General features: G+C 44.1%; 1 protein-coding gene and 1 pseudogene across 1 annotated transcript in view; both read right to left on the reverse strand.

Moving 5' to 3' along the window:
- JAZF1 (JAZF zinc finger 1) overlaps positions 1 to 18,539 on the reverse strand; it is a 346,073-nt gene that overhangs the window by 265,366 nt on the left and 62,168 nt on the right. The window lies entirely within an intron of this gene.
- Positions 16,424 to 16,524, reverse strand: LOC120230352 (annotated as a pseudogene).

Below are 18,539 nucleotides of genomic sequence, written 5' to 3' on the forward strand. Positions count from 1 at the left end.
TAAAATGACACATTGCAAATAAAATGGCTGGTGGCAGTGCCTAGCCCGTGGTAGGGTCTGGCGAATATAAGCGTTCCCATTATTACCATTTCCTCCTTCTGGCTTGAATAATTCTCACAGGCGATCTCTAGATTATCTCTTAACACCATAAACTCAGCAAACTAAGTAATACATATTCAGGCTTGATTTTTAAAAAAAGACATAAAACAATCGCAGAATATGTATATCATGATGGATACTTGTGACATATTTTTGGTTTAAAAAAGGTCCTTTTAAAAAAAAAGTTCTAAGGGCGCCTGGGTGGCTTAGTCAGTTAAGCATCCGACTTCGGCTCAGGTCATGATCTCGTGATTTGTGGGTTCAAGCCCCGCATCAGGCTCTGTGCCAACAGCTCAGAGTCTGGAGCCTGCTTCAGATTCTGTGTCTCCCTCTCTCTCAGACCCCACCCCACCCCCCCAGCTCGTGCTCTGTCTCTCTCTCTCAAGAATAAATAAACATTTAAAAAAAATTTTTTAAGTTCTAGGGGTGCGTGGGTGGCTCAGTTGGTTAAGCATCCAACTTTGGCTCAGGTCATGATTTCGCAGTCTGTGAGTTTGAGCCCCACATCAAGCTCTGTGCTGATAGCTCTGAGCCTGGAGCCTGTTTCAGATTCTGTGTCTCCCTCCCTCTTTCTCTCTCTGCTCCCTCCCCACTTGTGCTCTGTCTCTCTCTCTCAAAAATAAATAAACACTAAAAATAAATAAAATATCTTTTAAAAAAAAGAGAGAAAGAGAGAGAGAAAGGTTCTAGGGGCATCTGGGTGGCTCAATCTGTTGGGCATCTGACTTTGGCTCAGGTCATGATCTCACGGTCCGTGAGTTCAAGTCTCGCATCAGGCTCTGTGCTGACAGCTTGGAACTTGGAGCCTGCTTCAGATTCTGTGTCTCCATCTCTCTCTGCCCCTCCCCTGCTACTCTCTCTCTCTCTCTCAAGAAAAAATAAACATTAAAAAAATTCTTTAAGAAAGGTAATATATTTAGCACAGAATCGGCCCTTTGAAAAGAATACACACGTCCGCACCTATGGCTGGAAAAAGTCTAGAAGGGCATATGCCAATTTGTGAGCACGGTCAACAACTGGACCCTGAGTGATGCAATTATTAATGATTTTAACTTTTTTTTTCCCTTCGGCTTATCTGGTTTTCTAATCTTTCTACAGTGAACATACACTACATATTTCTATAAAAGGCAGGGGAGAAAAAGTGTTCATACGAGCCGGGGACACGGCACTAAAACGTTGGGACCAGCCCAGAGTTAACGGTACAATGCAAGAAGGGCGTGATGGCCTAAAACAGCACACAAAGGTCAGGTGCGGCTGGAGGCCTCTCCTGGCAGAAAGAAAGCAGACTTGACTTTGAGCCCTAGCCCAGCTGTAGCCCCGCCATGGCCCTTGGTGAGTCATTTATTGTGGGCTCCGTTAATGACTGACTGATGGATGGAATGGGATCTGACCCACGAGAACACTGTCAGGGGTGATTCCCTTCTCCTTCTAACACTGTGGCTTGGTTTCCGGTTGGTCCCCTCCCAGCCTTTTTCCCACCTCCCTGGCAGCTCCTTCTCCGTCTCCTTCACTGGTTCAGCCACTCTCTTAGCTTATCATCCTCCGTATCTGGGATTTGACCCCTGACCTCTTCTCCATTCTATCTATTCTCACCTCCAAGGGGATCTCATTCACTCTATGGCTTCAGTTCCACCGATACCCCCCAACTATTCCTAAATGCCTATCTTTAGTTCCGACCTGTTTTTCCCTGAAATCCAGACTGGAGTATCGAGGACTGCCCACCGGAGGTAACCATTTAGAGATCGCGTGGGCATCACTAACTTAGCGTGGCCCAAACCCAGCTCATTGTCTGCCTCCAGCCCTCACCCTGTTCCTCCCGGCCGCCCTCATCATGATTAACAGTAACCAAATCCTTCTAGTAGCTCAGGTCAAGTCTTTGGAATCACCCTCGACTTCTTTCTTTGCCTCATGCCCTAAACCCAAACCTGTTAACCCTGCCTCTAAAATATACCCAGAACCCTGCCACTCCAGCCCATCTTCAGGGCTACCTCCCGGGGCCAGAACCATCACCTCTGTTCTAGTTACTGCAACAGTCCCTACTGAGTCTCCTGCACCCACCCTCGCCCCTTCCAGTCTATTCTGAACACAGTGGTTGGAGTGATGCTGTTGAACTGCCCATCCATCGGGCCATTCTTCTACTCAAACTGGCAAATGCTCTCTGTCTTCCATAGATAAAATGCCAGAATTCTTGCACTGGCCCACGTGTGGACATCGCCACCTCGTCTCCCTCTCTCCTCTTCACTCACTCCAGGCCCACTGGCTCCCAGCAGCTCTCCCTCCCTACCTTATTTCCTTCAGGCCATTACTCAAGTGTCTTCTCGCCAAGGTGACTCCCCAACATGCTATTTGAGTATGGTGACACAGCTCCCTCTGCCCCCACACTTTCCCAGTCCCCCTTCCCTGTCTTACTTTTCTCCAAGGCCCAACAGAACTTGTATGTCACCCACTTCATCTATTATGGTCTGTCTCCCCACAGCTAGGACGGAAGTTCCACAAAAGTGGGAATTTTTTTTTTTATTGTTTTGTTCCTAACTGTATCCCCAGTACCTAAACCAGGGCCTGGCACATAGTAGGCACTGAATACATACTTGTTAAATAAATACATAGGATTAAATGGTCCCTGCCCTTACCTCTGTCAGGGTTCTAACAGAAACACATAAAAATAAGGAATGAAAAGTACTAAATAATTTGACACCTCAATAACTATGTGAACGGTATTATTGTCATCATTCTTGTATCGAAGACGTACCCCAATCCTGTCAGAAATGGCCTGAATTAGTCATGCTTGAACGACGATTCTCCACCTCCCTGTTACTTATCTATTTCAAGTAGAGTTTAGTAACTGAGAATTCCCATAATACTAAGACTCAGGAAAGGATTAGGTTCAGAGATCCATTCAATGTCTAACCCTGCAAATGATGATCTTAATCACAAATTGGGATTTTTGTCTTCCCTCAGAGAAGAATGAGAGGATAGAGAAAGGGGGATTAAAAGATTAAGTGTGATCACTTAAGAGTGCGGAGAGTGCCCATCTCCCTTCATTGTGTCAGAAATACCGCTGAACCTCCATGCAGCTCAGGGGGAGAGGTCTCTGTCCTTGACTTTGGTTTGACCCTGATGATACAATCAAGTCTCATCCAGGCTGGGCTTCTGTGTAAATTCTCTTTTGTTTTTTTTTTTTNTGTTTTTTAAATTTTTTTAATATTTTATTTATTTCTAGGAGAGAGACAGAGAGAGACAGCATGAGCAGGGGAGGGTCAGAGAGAGAGAGGGAGATACAGACGCTGAAACAGGCTCCAGGCTCTGAGCTGGCAGTCAGCACAGAGCCTGACGCGGGGCTCGAACCCACGAACCGCGAGATCATGACCTAAGCGAAAATCGGACGCTTAACCGACTAAGCCACCCAGGCGCCCCTTCTGTGTAAATTCTCAATGGATGAAAGTTTGGGTTCAGCTCCATGGTCTCCATCTGGAAACCAGGAGTGTACAAAATACGAACCCTAGGAGATACAGAAAATAGCATGTTTCATTATAACATACCCATAATTACTCTTGGAGGCACCAAACAGAAACAATAGAGTTAGAGCTCTCTTCTAAATGCAAATGTTTCACAGCCAGTAGAAAACTCAGCTTGAAGACGAATTTGCTAACCTATCCTCCGTCTTGGCTAGAATGATTGTTTAAAGCTCCCCTCCATGAGTTCCGAAGAAACCATAGCCCTTTAGAGGCCAATAATCGTACCTTCTACTTGCAAAGCTAACATTTAGTTACTGCAGCTAAGCTGCAAAGCATTGTAAATCCTGGTGAGGAAGGCAATTAATCTAATTGAGCCGAACGCAGAAGGGTTTCCAAGTGGGTAAAACTGCATCCTGGGACACCTGAGCCCAGGAATCGGCCTGCTGGGGTTAGGGCAGAGGTGAAGTAAGGCAGTCCCCTCATGCTCCACCTTTGAGTTTTAGATTTCCATCATCTTCCCTCAGGCCCCTTTGAGAAAGAAGCACCTTGTAAAATTACATCCTATTAAAAACCCTACCATCAAGGTTGGAAAACACTGACCGATTTAAGACTTAATCAGCATAACTGTAAGATTCGGCTTGTCAGCGACAGGAGCCTGACCTGTTCCCCTCCTATCATTACCCTGAGGCCGCAAGACCCAAGAAGCAGGAAGAAAATCAACCAGAAAGAACTAAACGAGCCTCTACAGCAAAAGCTTTCATGCCTCACTCTGTGTAAGTGACTCATTAGTTGAGAATATTGCGTCTCATTACTCCGCAACCTTGGCTTTTTTTTTTTTTTTTTTTCATTAAGAACAAAAGAAAAAAAGCAAATTATTTTGCATCTGGACTCTCCTCCAGGTCCAAGAACGCAGCTCCTCTTCAGGACCCACAGGCAAGCCCATGATCCATTCTGCTAGGACCCGATCCAAGCACGTGTGGAGGTTTTCAGCAGACATCAAGAATAATCTGCACCGTGGATGGTGTCCTGGAGTTTACTTCGGTGTCTGAAATACTCTATTTATCATAGTGAAACTAGAGAAAATGAATACAGCCCTGTCGGATGGCGGGATTACAAACACAGAAATGCTCTCCTCTTGCTGACATGACCTGTTTCTCTTCCGAAGAGCAATGATTTTTTTTCCCCACTTGCTTTTGACTCCACACTGGGTTTGATATTTTCATCACACTCAAGTCAGGAAATCTGGACTTCATGTTGCAACAGCCACTCCCTCCATCAGCCTCTCACCGAGACCTGCACCTGGCGAGGTAGGCCTCAATGCGCCTCGGGCAGCGTGTCATCACGCCAATAAGTAGAACCCAAGTGTTAGAAGACGACACGGGTTTCTCGGGAGAAACAAGATCTGACACATGTTAATCCGTCGTTATACATCCAGGCCTTAGGCCAAGCAGAAGGAACAGAGGATCACCTGGTAACATAAACATTACAGGCCTTTCTTGCTAGGAGCATCAAGTCCAGTGCATTTATTTCATTTCCCACGTGGTCATTTCTCCTCCACGGTAAAGGAGGATCAGGGAATAAAAACCATGTTAGTGCAGCCTCATGCTGGAGAATTTTAAACAAACCAGTGAGGCAAGTCACTGATGGTTTTCATACCAGGCATACCTCTGAGGGGCTCCAGATAAATACTCCTTTGGGCTCAGAGCACCGTACCTACCATGATGAGATGCTGTACCCCGCGTGAGCAAAAGACACGAAATTATCTCTCAATGAGGAAATACAGGTTCACATGGCTGTGCTTCCATTGTCCACACGGGCCCAGTGGGCTCGCACAGGCTGGGCCTGGAGAAATCGGAGGGCGATAGCGGGTTTCTGGGTGGGCAAAGCTATTTAAGTTATACCCCGGTTGCTTTGTCTTGGAAAAGAAGACTACAAATAGATAGCTGTGGCAGAAGCATCTACACTTCAGCCGTTCCCAGTGATTCAAGTGACGAACATCAACTTAATCAGTCCCCTGAATCTCCCAGTCTTACAGGTGGACTTTTTCATTTGTCCCTGAAACACCGACCAAACCACAAACCTCCCTCCCAGGAGAGTTAGGTTTCCAGGTCTTATTGAGTGAAATCTCTTGAGACGTTTCTCCTCATGTGCTGAGTTCGGCACCCAGTCTTTTGGAGCACCCCTATATATTTGAAAAGCCCCACACGTATGACACAGTTTAGTGAAACCACAGCAGAGCCGCCTCACCTGTGGAGAATGCGGCCAAGAAGAGCGGCCATCTTTGTGCCAGATGGGGCAGGGGAAAAGAGAAGAGCTGTGGTGGGCAGAAGGTGTTCTTGCTGCCCAGAGTCACGGTGCTTCTCACTCCAGATGGATGAAAACCCTCAACCAGAGAGGTGTTTCCTAGCGTGCAGCATGAAGCAGCCAGGGTTACAGGGATCCCAGGCTCAACTAGCTACTCAATCCAAAAATTACAGCGTAGGAGTCAATGCCAGAGACCACCAGGGCAGACCAGCAGATAGGAGATGCAATACAAGATTAAGTAAAACACAGGCAACCCAAGGAGGAGGAAGAATAAAGGACAACGAATGCTCTCAGGGGTTACAACATCATCAGAGCAGAAGGCCACTACTCAGCGGTTCAAAGAATACAAAGTCACCATTACCAGTACAGGACACACATCTCTAAGTTTGCTGTCAGAGGGTGTATACAAAGCTCCACTCTGCAGATCCTAAAACAGAACTAAGACAATTTCAGAGGGATGATTTATTAAATGAGGAGTGGCCTGCAAATTAAAACAGAGAGACATAAGATCAAAAGCTTTTATGCCACATCTTACGTAAGTGCATCTCACTTCACTGAGCTAGGAAAACACCTGCTCTATAGGCGTTAGACAACGCCCTCCCCGGGCTTCAGGGTTTCACTTAGGTGGGATGCAGTGGCTTCTTTCTTCAGGGGACAGGCTTTTTCAGAAGCCAGAAGGATAGGTCACCTGAGACTACATCTCAATTCTGCAATGGATTCTCTACATCATCTTTATTGTGCCCATTTACTAATTCAACAAATATTTACGCTGTGCCAGGTATTGTGTTTTCAGCTTTTTCCTAGTGCACACAGGTGCACCGGGCCCAAATCATTTCTTGGTTGGATTAACTTTCCAACCTCTCTTCGTGTTTACCTTTCCAGTGTTGCCAAATACATGCAGTTTCCAAGGTCACCAGCATCCTCTTTTCAGGCTAGGAGCCTCCCCATGATGCTTTTATTACATTTTGGTGGCCACACCCTTGGTTCCTGAGCTCATCACTCTCTGGATAATCACACCAGCTCATGTCCTTTGCCTCCCCTCTTTCCTGCCGGATCTCACTGCCCCTCTAACATTCGTCTACTCTATCTCATTGGTCTGATCACTCCATGAGATGCCTTGACTGGGAATGCCTTGTCACTTCCCTTATTCAGGCAAATCTTGAAATCCTACCTTTCCTACATGATTGATCCGATAATAAACTAAGCACCCTCTCTAGGTATATCAATCGCTCTCCATGAAAGAACAAGAGGAGTGAACATTTTATAAAGCGCTTCCCAACGATGCCATGTCAATGAATCCTCAACAACGCACGGTAGATATTACCTAACTCCGCACACGAGGAAACCAAGGTGTGTACAACGTACCAACATGTCCTCGAGAATACAGCAAGCAAGAAGCTGAACTGGGACCCAAGCCCTGGCGACCGGCTGCCAAATCAGAGCCTTTGCCCTTCATTATTCAGCCGAGGCCAAACCCTGCCCAGGAATCAGCCTTACGAAACAGGTAGGATGGAGAGTGCTTCCCTTGCCTCATCTGCGGATGGCCAACCTGGGCCAAAAAAGCGAAGAGAGAATGGGCTAAGCCAAAAGAGACACAGGGATTTGAGGTCCGGCATCTGAAACAGCCCAAGTGAATGTATGAGTTGGATCCTACAAGGTGTCATCAAGCACCAGATGAAGCTAAATCACAAAGCAGAGCAGGCACTTTTTAAGGAACACTTGCACACCACACACATTAATTAGGAAAAAGGCAAACATCCATTTGGCTCTTGAAGAGTTGGAGTTTAAAAAGCAAAACACAATCAACGACGAGGACCTATCATTAGAAAGATTAAGAGAAAAGCAAGGAGTCCAGATGCTCAAAGAAGGTAGAGGTCCATTATCAAGTTGAGAAAGGGATGTACTTTTGCCCCAATGTCCTGAAAGATGACCACACCCGGCCACAGAATTGCCAGATGGCTACGTGCACTCACACCCTCATCCATGAGCCTGGCCAGGCGCAGCCTTTCAGATCTACTCCAAATCTGTCTGTCTCCCATTTGTTCTTATGAAGAGAGCAGCAGGAAGTACAACTTTGTTTTTAAAAAGTAGAGTAGGGTGAATGCTTGAGATCCACCTGACAAGACATACAGCCACCCTCATGCTGTCTGCAGCTTCCCAGGGGCCCTTCTGGAACAGACTACACCTGGCAGAGGAAAGCAGGGAACTGATAGCCTCAGCCTGTTTTGTGTTTGGTAACAATCCAGGTATCAAAACAGTCACAGATAAAGGAATATTCTCTTACTCTTCTATTTAGCTAAGCAATGCTAATTCAATGAAATGCAGTAATAATTTCTCTCAAATCTACTACTATGGTAAGCCTGCCTGCAACCTTGCCAACTCTGATTACAGGCAAAGAAGTTAACGCATAGAAGATACTCATTTGCTTTTCCATGTGTTTACTCTGACTACTGCAGATAGTTCCCCTTAGTGTTTTGTTTTGTTTGTTAGGATTTTGTTTGGTTTTATTTTTTTTTTCCATTTATGCATTTGTTCATTCATTCATTTATTCATTCAGCTTTTTACTGAAGTAGAATGCATCAAACAGGATTATCCTTACATGGAATACAGGCTTTGTGATTAAATATAAAACGAGGCCTCTATAAAATAGGATTCCTTCCTTCCAGATGACAGCTCTATATACATACCTTTGACTAAGTCACAGCACTTCTTCGAGGAGGTTCCTTATTATAGTAAAAGAGGGATAAGAGAATCTACCCTATCCATCTGAAAGCCAAATCGAATGATGTATCTGAAAGTGCTTTGTAAATACTTTCACATTGGTTACCTGTGGATCAGAAAGCCTAATAGCAAAAAATGTATTTACCTTCCAGAGACTTCCTGGGGCTGTATCTGTGCACGTTACGTGCATGTGCATGTGTGTTGTCGGCAAGAGTAGTGACAGTGGCCTTGTGCCACCACACAGTATTATCATTACCAAGTACCACTGTATTTCTGTAAGCAACCAAATTCAAGGTAGAGGGGTGCCTGGGTGGCTCAGTCGGTTAAGCATTGGCCTTCGGCTGAGGTCATGATCTCGCAGTTTGTGAGTTCGAGCCCTGCCCCGCACTAGGCTCTCTGCTGTCCTTGCAGAGCAGATCCTCTGTTCCCCCCGACCCCTTCCTGCTTGTACTTCCTCTCCCTCTCTCTCAAAAATAAACAAACATTGGGGCATCTGGGTGGCTCAGTTGATTGAGCATCGGACTTCGGCTCAGGTCGTGATCTCACAGTTCGGGGGTTTGAGCCCCACATCGGGCTCTGTGCTGACAGCTGAGAGCCTGGAGCCCGCTTCGGATTCTGTGTCTCCCTCTCCCTTCTCTGCTCCTCCCCCGCTCATGCTCTCTATCTCTCTCACTCTCAAAAATAAACATTAAAAAATTAAATAAACAAACATTAAAAACAAATTCAAGGTAGAAACAATTTGGGTAGCGCTGCCTATCTGACCCTGAATCATATGGAAATTAAGGCGCTATACCAACATCTAATTCTCAATCATTCCAATTCTAGAGCTCTTTTTTTTTCCCCACTTTGCTCTTGTTCCAAAGGCTTGACTGGTGTACAAGATACTTTAAATGTCCAAAACCTACGTTTGGGTCATGGGGAAATCATCACCTCCACCCACCTGGTGGCAGAAGAGTTGCTGGCCAAAAGTATTTAAAACAAGTACCACAAGGAAAGAACTTTCTGAAAGAAACCTTAGTGGGCTCCAAGTGGGCAACTGAAAGGAACCAAAAGCCAGTGACAAAGAAGTCAATGACACAACAATCGAGGGCACTTTTATTAATTTCATCCAAGGAAGCAAAACTTGGACCAGAAAACTCATTATTCAAACCAGATGCTGTTTTTGCAATATTCATTTCAATGATGAACGGTTTCGATTTTATTTTGAATATGTAATATAAAGCAGGCAGGTCATTACATTAACGAAGGCGCATTTGAAATTTGTAAAGTTGGTCTGAAAAAGAACTGAATGTAGAAAACCTGTTTTCAAAAGTTTATTGCCAAGAACATTTTTTTCCTTTTCAATCATGTGACAAAAGAAATGCAATAGTGGGTTTAAGCAAGACCAATTATGCACAGCAATGAAATTACCCTTTAATGATAATCAGCCCCAAATCTTGATTACTGCCAGCTCAAATTATCTGGTCATAAGGCATACAAAGTACTGTGTTCATCTATCTCAAACAAGAACGAAGGACGGGCCCCTCAAGGTGAGCATGCAGATAAGATAGAGAAGCAGGGAAGGGACACGGACCTCAAGTGCCAAAGAGAGAGCAGAATGTTCATAAAAATGCCTTCTAAGTACAAAAGCTACTTTAAAAAATTGTTTTTGTAGTTTATTCATTTTTTGAGACAGAGAGAAACAGAGCACCAGCGGGGGAGGGGCAGAGAGAGAAGGAGACACAGAATCAAAAACAGGCTCCAGGCACCGAGCTATCAGCACAGAGCCCGACACGGGGATCGAACCCATGAACCGTGAGATCATGACCTGAGCCGAAGTCGGCCGCCTAACCGACTGAGCCACCCAGCTGCCCCCAAAAGCTACTTTTTAGAAAAAGTCTAACAATGATCTTCCTCTTAAAAAAAAGAATATTCTGGGGCACTTGGGTGGCTCAGTCGGTTAAGCGTCCGACTACAGCTGAGTCATGATCCCACGTTCGTGGGTTCGAGCCCCACATCGGGCTCTGTGCTGACAGCTCAGAGCCTGGAGCCTGCTTCAGATTCTGTGCCTCTTGTCTCTCTCTGCCCCTCCCCCGCTCACGTTCTGTCTCTGTCTCTCAAAAAATAAATAAATGTTCAAAAAGATTTAAAACAAAAGAATATTCTTTCTTTTGTCCAAAGAATGATGAGAAACAGATCTCAATGATCTCCAGGAAACAAGTGAGCATCTGTAGCTAGGTGGATCCTGGGAGAAGAGGAGAGGCTACCGTAATGACAATGCAGCCTGACCACCAGGGGCCCGCTTCCGGTGGCTTCTGGAGACTGAGCTGGCACATGTTAGTGAGAAGATCAACACCTTCATTTCACCAACAAGCAGACTCAGGACCAAGGAGACAGAGTGAACTCCTGTGGGACTAACTAAGGGCAAAGCCAGTTCGCCAACCCATCCCTCCTGTAGAGGACCTCCCTACCCACCCGCTCACTCCCTGCGACAACGGTGAGGCCCTGAAGAGCACTTACTAAGGACCGCGATGGTGGAGCAATCCCTGCATTCTGGCACAGTGATGGACAGACACACTCCTCTTCTGCCTTGAGTGTGCTCACTTGGTGATTCAACACGAGACAGGTGTGAAAGAAAATCTATCTTTATATTGGAGTTACAAATCCTGTTTACCAAAACCCACTCTGGGCCAGCCCCCAATGCTGAGCACCAGCATTCATCTGCCTCTTGTAATGCTCACAAGATAAACTCATTTTACTGAAAATGCAGCCAGAGCAGGTGGCATAACTTGCTGATGCTTCTGCTACTAGGTAAGTGACAATCCTGGGTTCAGACATGTTTTTCTAGCCCCTGGAAGACACTGTGCTTTCTACTACCATACCAGCCCTCAACGGTTTGCAAAAGAAAGAACTCCTCATTCAACTGATTTATAAGAGCTGTAAGAGAAGTTCTGCCTCGTGAATCATTATGGAAGAAGTAGACAGATCCGGGGTGCCTGGGGGGCTCCATCGGTGAAACGTCCAAGTCTTGATTTCAGCTCAGGTCATGATCTCAGTTTTTTGAGTTCAAGCCCTGTATAGGGTGGAGCAATCCCTGTGTTCCGGCACAGACTGTGCAGGGCCTGCTTGGAATTCTCTCTGTCTGTGTCCTTATCCAGCTTGCGCTGTCTCTCTCAAAAAAAAAACAAACAAAAAAAACCCAAACTTTAAAAACATTAGAAAGAAAGAGAGAGAGAGAAAGGGAGGGAGGGAAGGAGGGAGGGAGACAGAGAGAGAAAAAAAGAAAAAGAGAAAGGCAGGAAGGCAGGAAGGAAGGCAGGAAGGAAGGAAGAAACAGATTCTGAACAATGGTAAGGAAGCTTCTAAAATCTGGGCGTAAGCATGAGTCCTTTCAGTTACTTAGCTAAGGAGAGACATTTCTTGCAAAATCCTACTTTTTCCTTCTAAAACCTCTTCGCTTCACAGATCCTGGCTATTTCACTTATTTCTCTTTCAAGCAAAAGCTTAGTTCCCCATGAGCAGAAGAGAAGGACAATGGAAATCTTAACCAGCAGCAACGGCTTTGCACAGAGACAGTTGCCAAGGTCAAGAGCCCGTGGACAAGACCGTGGACTTCATTCTCCCAGCTCGCAGCCTTCTTGTGGCTGGCCGGGCTCCACACGTGCTTTCACCTTCCGGCAACCCCCGCCCCCTTTACCTTCTGGAAACCCAGGCACGTGGCCAGGCTAGAGATTTCTGCTCTCTGACTGACCACAAACGCCTCTCAACTTCCAGTCTGAACACAGCCCTGAAGGCCAGGCCTCACTATGGGTTTGGTGCCGCTGATGACTCTGCAGTGTGTAATCTTCTGCCTATAGGGAGGCTGGCCTGTTTAATTAAAGCTAGAAGATTCCAAAGAGGCCTATTCTTTTTTTTTTTTCTTTAAAGAAGGAGGTCTTTTTATTTAAAAAAGAAACGTTTATTTATTTTTGAGAGACAGAGAGAAAAAGAGCATGAGTGGGGTGGGGGGGAGTGTGTGGAGTCGGGGGCAGAGAGAGAGGGAGACACAGAATCCGAAGCAGGCTCCGAGCTGTCAGCACAGAGTCCAATGCGGGGTTTGAACTCACGAACACTGGGAAGATCATGACCTGAGCCGAAGTTGGCCACTCAACCGACTGAGCCAACCAGATGCACCCCAAATTTTGTTTAATGTTGACATATTTTTGAGAGAGAGACAGTGTAAGTGGTGGAGGGGCAGAGAGAGAGGGAAACACAGAATCTGAAGCAGGCTCCGAGCTCTCAGCACGGAGCCCAACGCGGGGCTCGAACTCAAACCACGAGATCATGACCGGAGCCAAAGTCGGATGCTTAATCGACTGAGCCACTCAGGCGCCCCTGAACCTGCTTTTGTTAATACACAGACCTGACTAGAAGCACCAGCCAGGCAAATGGGGCACGGTGTGCTTGCAACAAAACACAACCAACCTCATTTTCCTAGTGACTTTCTGAAGTCGATTTCCTGGCAGTTTCAGGCTGTGGGAATACAAAGACGATGAGAGTTCCATCCTTGAGGAGCTCACAGTCTGGTGAGGGAGACAATACCTTGGAAAGATTAATGGCAGTATCAGGTGAGAAGCATGAGAACACCGAGGGACACCAAGTGCCATAAGCAAACAGGACAGAGGACCTAGGGAGACTTCATCAAAGAAGGGGCCGCGTGAAGTAGCTTTTTAAAATGAGTAGGGAGTTTTCAAGGCAATGAAAGGGAGGCTCAGGAACACTGCGAGGAGAGAGGACAGTGCGTTCACAGACTCACATTTATGAAGGAGCCTGCAGTCCAAGGAGTGAAGAGAAGCAGTGTTTGTATACGAGGGGAGGTGGGGAGCTGGCAAAGGAAGCATCTCAGAGACTATTACAAAGGGTCCCTATAGACATCTCGGAGTCAATGAGGGTTTTTAGGCATATTCAGTTGTGTTTCTTGTTTGTTTTGTTTTTTTAAGAAAGTGATTCTGGCAGACATGCCAGTGTGGACAGGGGTCTACACCAGTGCTGTGCAGAAGAAAATAATAATAATATAAAATGTGAGCCCCAGAGCCAAGCCACATATATAATTTTAAGTTTTTTAGTAGCCACATCTAAGGAAAAAAAAAAAAAAAGTGAAATGAATCTAATAATATATTTTAACCGCCAAATCCAAACTATTATCATTCAACATGAAGTCAATATATTTTGTAAATTATTAATGAGATAGTTTGCATTCCTTTCTTTTTCTTGTACTAAGTCTTCTAAATCACACACTTAGCACATCTTAACTTGGATAAGCCACATGTGAAGCGCTCAGAAGCCAGAGGTGGCCAGTGGTTACTATTTTGGAGAGCACTGCTCTAGATAAGCCAAATACAAGACCCACTTAGGAAGCTCTAGCTATAAGTCCAAACGAGGGATGATAAAGTTCTGGGCAGATATTTCCATCTCTGGAGATATGCTAAGCTATGTTCATTCCCTGGACAAATAGCAAACATGAAGCTTACTTTTTGTTTAGAATCGGCAGTGATTCACCTGGTTCACAAATAAAAACAGTACAGCAGTGTATCGACCAAAGAGTACTGCTCTCATCCCTTTTCTATCCACCCACCTCCTGCCCCCCATTAAAGGTAAACATTTCTACTGAGTTTCTTTTATTTGTTTATTATCCTTTCAATATGTCTTCATCCAGATAAAAGCAGATATGCACGTAGACTCGTATTCTGTCCCTTTTCTTTCTACACCCAAGGTAGCATACCACGTACTCTGTTCTATACCTTGCTTTTTTCTTTTAATCACATATCTTGGAGATCTTTCCATATTACTGCATAGGGTTTCCGTGTTTTTTTTTTTTTTTAAATGCTACACAATATTCAATTGTATGGATGGGTCACGGTTTATTTCACCAGACTCTACTCATGAATGATATTTGAATTGTTTCCAGCCTCTTCTATTACAAACAATGGTCTAATGAAAACCTCCTACGTGCCTCACTTTATATGTATTCAGATGTACCTTCAGGGAGAAATTACCAGAGCCAAATTGCTGCTGGGTCAAAGGGTAATTGCATTTGTAATCTTGATAGATACTGCCAAACTGGCCTTCATAAAGGTTGTGCTATTTTGAAATCTCACAACAAGTACAGTGACAATTTTTCCACATCTGGTCAACAATGCAGAATCATCATGCTTTAGAATTTTTGCCAATCTGATGAAGTGAAAAGCATTACTCCAGCAAGGTTTAAATGTGCATTTCTCTTATTAGGTTGGAGTTTAAAGATCTTTTCTTTGGTATAAAGACAATCTGCATTTCATGTTCTGTGAACATGTCCTTTGCCCATTTTTCTACTGGTCTGCCAGCCATTTTCTTATTTGTAGGAGCTCTTTATGTAGAGATTAACCCTTTGCCCTTTACAAATATTTTTTCTCCGACTGTCATTTGTCTTTTGAATTTACTGACTGTGGTTTTTACCAGGTAAAATTTTTTATCTGAAGTTACCAGTCTTTTTCATTTATGGTTTCTGAAATTTAAGTCATAGTTAAAAAGGCCTTCTTCATAAAAATAAGAAAATACCCATGTTTTTTCCAGTCCTTTTAAGATTTTAAGCAGATATGAATATATACCCATATTTTAAAATATTTGTTACAAATCATTTTTCATTTGTTCCAACTGAGGTAGGCCAGACATTTTATGAATTGTCTTCTGATTTCTCAGATAAATTTTTTTATCATAATTCTCTTGAGTACCAGTGATCATCATATAAAATGAACTACATCAAGAAAGAGTTTATTTTGAATGGTATGAGATATAGAATCAACCTCACCTTTCTCCAGACATCTACCCACTTGGCCCAATACCACATACTAAATATTTCATTATTATCCCATTGGAAACATAATTTTTAAATAGCTTTCTATTTTGTTAGACAGCAACCTGGATTTTTATAAACTCATGATTCTAATTCTTTAGTCTAGACACTACAGCAGTAAATACAATTTACGCCATGCAGTTTCTTTATGGGAACTGCCAAGTTTCATGAAACTCACTCATATAGCACTGTCCTTCCTCCCACACTGACGTCAATATTTTCACAGCAGATGCTTGACTTGAAGAGATATACAGATGCAAACTGCCATTGAGAAGTTTATAATTCAAAGTTGTTAAATTAATTTTCACAAATAATCTGTTTAAAAGGCAAGGAGTACACCACAATTAAAGTTTGGTAAAATTCTGCGCCTCTTGATCTTATTAGGGTTGTGAGTTCAAGCCCCCACGTTGGGTGTAAAGCTTAGTAAATAAAATAAAAAATAAAATAAAGCAAATCAGCAGATTTTTGGGGGTACCTGGCTGGCTCAGTTGGTAGAGCATGAGGATCTGGATCTCAGGTTTTTTTTTTATAAGTTTGACCCCTACAGGGGCGCCTGGGTGGCTCAGTTGGTTAGGTGTCTGACTTCAGCTCAGGTCCTGATCTCACGGCGTGTGGGTTCAAGCCTCGTGCGGGATCTGTGCTGACAGCTCAGAGCCTGGAGCCTGCTTTGGATTCTGTGTCTCCCTCGCCCTCTGCCCCTCCCCTGTTCACTCTCTGTCTCTATCTCAAAGATAAATAAACGTTAAAAAATTAAGTTTGACCCCCTACATTGCGCATAGAGCTTACTTTTAAAATTATGGTTAAAAAAAAAAAAAGGTTGGCAGAACTCTCATCAATCACAGAATTCTGGTCAAATTCACTTTATATGCTCACCAATGTGACATTCAAAAGATTTATAAAAAGGATTTAAAAACAGGCAGTTCAGAAAATATCTGGTCCACCTCAGCTGGAAAAGTGAAAAGTGATATTTTTTGGAGTTTTCAAAAAGGTAAATACAAATACGGAATGCTTCACGAACTGGTTTGTCATCCTTACACAGGGCCAAGTCATCTTCTCTGTAATGTTCCAATTTTAGTTTTTGTGTTGCCAAAACGAATAGGAGAAATAATATTCCTTAACAAGGACTTAACGTTCCCAATTGTTTCTATTCAAAAGTTTCTAGTAAACTGGAATTTTTGAGGTAAAAATGAGAAAGGTATAGTATTCTATAGTAAATGCCCTTCTACTCCAATCTTGACTCCTATCACGCATATCAGCACTCTGTAATATCCAATCAATGCATATTGCATAGATTTCCCTACTATGTGAGGTTGTAAAATTAGTTATTACAGTTCAGTGTCTAAGAGATTTACACACACACACACACACACACACAGTGTCTAAGAGATTTACACACACACACACACACACACACACAGTTATAAGTAGCATATCCTTCAAAACTAGCAAGGGGATCAGTTCCAACAGGGGATGTTCATGTGTTAGATATGAATTATGACGTTTTACACAGGATAATGGGAGCAGAAAAATAACAACAACAAAATGATCCTATATAGGAAATAAAGGAAATGCCAGGGAAGTGGTTCAGAAGAATTCTAAGGAGTAAAAGCTCTCCCAGACAGGAACAAGGAACCTCTGTGATGTGTCTAAAAGAATCCAGGCTGAGGTGGAAGCCAGAGCCCTGTGAACCCAGACACGGAGGCTGCACATACGCTATTTCCGGGGTGGCCTCCCTCTCTCCCACATCCCCCCCCCCCCCCCCCCCCCCCCCCCCCCCCCCAAGCTGTTGCTTCCTACATCAGCCTATGGACACACGAGAGAGATGCGCAAACCTGATCTCTGGTCCTGAGATGACTCTCGAGTGTTAACCTTTTCTTAAATTTGCAAATGCCTAATGAAGGCAATTCTAGGTATCTAAAACTAACCACTAAGGCCCACAGCCCCTTCCCTACTACAAACAAAGCCGTATGTTGTTTTGCCATCTATATTAATAATATTATCATTTTCCAGCTTACTCGGATTCCTTCACACCACCTTACCTCTTAGGCATCTTCTGCTTCCCTTCACACCTTACGACAGCCGACAGCCACTCGACAGCCACTCACCTAGTCTTTGTGATGTCCTCTCTCCTGTTCCTCCTTTCTGTTTCCAGTGCCACTAATTATTAGACCCTCTTCATGACCCTGTGCCTACTTCATATTTTCCTTAAGACATTTGTTTAATGTTTACTTATTTTTGAGAGAGAGAGAGAGACAGAGTGTGAGCAGGGGAGGGGCAGAGAGAGAGAGAGGGAGACACAGAATCTGAAGTGGGCTCCAGGCTCCGAGCTGTCAGCACAGAACCTGATGCACTCACCACCTGGAGATCATGACCTGAGCTGAAGTCGGATGCTTAACCAACTGAGCCACCCAGGCACTCCTACTTCATATTCTTTCAACTCATTTCCTTCTTTCCTCACTCTTCCATTCACATGCAATGCTACAAACAGTTGCCAGGTACCTTTCCTAAATGGTGCCCAAACTTCCAGTGTTCCCCATTACTTACATGACAGCCTGAAATCATGTCACTGATCAGTTCATTTATTCAACAAAGATTTACTGAGTCCCCCTGTTGGCCAGGCACTATTTTAGGCATTTGGGACACATCGCTGAACAGACAAAACTCCTACTTAATCTTAACTTCTTCTAGCCCTTCACTCTACTAGTCTCCTAGATAATTATAAACATTATCTATAAATAAATCGATACTGGAATTTATACTCTAGTATGATTATATATTCAACGATACCTTAAAAAACCAGGAGTGAGCAAGACAGATGCAGTCTTTTCTGAATGTCCCACTCTGGCCTCCTCTCAGCTTTCTGCTCTGAAAATGTCTTCTCCTTTCCTACCCTCTAAACCCTGCCCATCCTGAAATGCTGAATCCAAACCCTCCAATTTCCCTAAAGAATTTCCTGGGTACCTATGCTCACGAGGGGGGCCATCAGTCCTTGTCACATCGCTTATCTTGTAAAGTGCTTCTGGGGGGAGAGAGAGAGAGAGAGATTTCTTTTCATGGGTTTAATGACACTCCCTAATTACAACGGAGATCTCTGAAGACCAGATACTTGT

This window comes from Hyaena hyaena, unplaced genomic scaffold (genome assembly GCF_003009895.1).
Source record: "Hyaena hyaena isolate Hyena2069 unplaced genomic scaffold, ASM300989v1 scaffold_40, whole genome shotgun sequence".
Lineage (NCBI taxonomy): Eukaryota > Metazoa > Chordata > Mammalia > Carnivora > Hyaenidae > Hyaena > Hyaena hyaena.